The following is a 1,255-nucleotide window of genomic DNA, read 5'->3' as shown; positions in this document are numbered from 1 at the left end:
AATCATTTGGAGGAAAAAAAAAAGACGGTGAGGACCAGGTTTGCTGGTTCAATAGAGCCTGATGGAACCACTGAGACTATGGCCCCTAGCTGCCCTTCAGGTCTGGAATTGAACCCACACCTGTGGTTTCCAGCCAAACAATATACAGACATGTGAGTTAAACATTTACCTCAAGTAGGCACACGCCCTGGAGAGAAGAATCATGGGAGAAGGAAGGGCTGCTTATACACAGGGAAACAGCTCAGGGTGCAGGAGAGTATGGAGGGATGGTCACTGGGAGGAGGTAACTATGGGGAGGAAATGGGAGGGGAGCTGTTGCACTGTGGTAAAGTGTGGTCAGTGACGTGAGACAAAGTATATGTGAACTGCTGTATGGAAAGTGAATTTGCTCTGTAAATCTTCAACCAAATCACAATTTAAAAAAAAGAAGAAGAAAAAATGAACAACACGCAAGTATCAAACAAGGTCAAATACAATATAAGTTGACTGATTATTAGAAAACAGAATAAAAAGCAGAATAACACCCATATGTGCAGGGAAAGCATACTAGCACCTGAGTATTTCGTAATAAGCTAAAAGATACTAAGAAAGTTATATAAGACATGAAAGACCAATGTAAATCAGAATTTCGAAATATCAGATATATGGTGATAGAATTTAGGAAAGAATTTATTGATAAATGAGAAACTTTTTTCAGAAATATAGACAAAATTAGAAGCCATATAAGAATGAATAAACACAAGAGATACTGTGTAAAGAGAAATAGAAGATAACACATGAAGTTTTATAAAAATTAGGAGAAAATGAAAAATGAGATAAGAATATGAGAAAAAGTGAAATATATCAAAGGCAAAGAATATTGGATATATGGTTAGTTACAGTCCCTGAGGAGGAAAACCAAAGCAAGGGAATAGAATGAATATTAAAAAATCATTTCAGGTGCTCGCTTCAGCAGCACATATATTAAAATTGGAATGATACAGAGAAGATTAGCATGGCCCCTGCGTGCACATTCATGAAGAATTCCATATTTTTTGAAAAGCCGTATGGCAATTCCTTCAAAAGTTGGAATTAGAAATACCATTTGACCAAGTCATGCCATTACTAGGTATATGCCCTGAAGAAGTGAGAGCCATGAGAAGAACTATTTACAATAGCCAAGAGATGGAAACAACCTAGATGTCCATCAACTGAGGAATGGATAACCAAACTATGGTACATACACACAATGGAATACTATGCAATGCTAAAGAAT

General features: G+C 36.8%; 1 protein-coding gene and 1 pseudogene across 1 annotated transcript in view; both read left to right on the top strand.

Annotated features, from left to right (window-relative positions):
- ITSN1 (intersectin 1) overlaps positions 1-1,255 on the top strand; it is a 217,486-nt gene that overhangs the window by 37,144 nt on the left and 179,087 nt on the right. The gene's annotated exons all lie outside the window — the stretch shown is intronic.
- Positions 940-1,035, top strand: LOC122150036 (annotated as a pseudogene).

The sequence above is a fragment of the Orycteropus afer genome, unplaced genomic scaffold (assembly GCF_000298275.1).
Source record: "Orycteropus afer afer isolate SDZICR_OR568_19922 unplaced genomic scaffold, OryAfe1.0 scaffold00078, whole genome shotgun sequence".
Taxonomy (NCBI): domain Eukaryota; kingdom Metazoa; phylum Chordata; class Mammalia; order Tubulidentata; family Orycteropodidae; genus Orycteropus; species Orycteropus afer.
The sequence above is the reverse complement of the archived record's forward strand: the minus strand, read 5'-3'. Positions and strand labels throughout refer to the sequence as shown.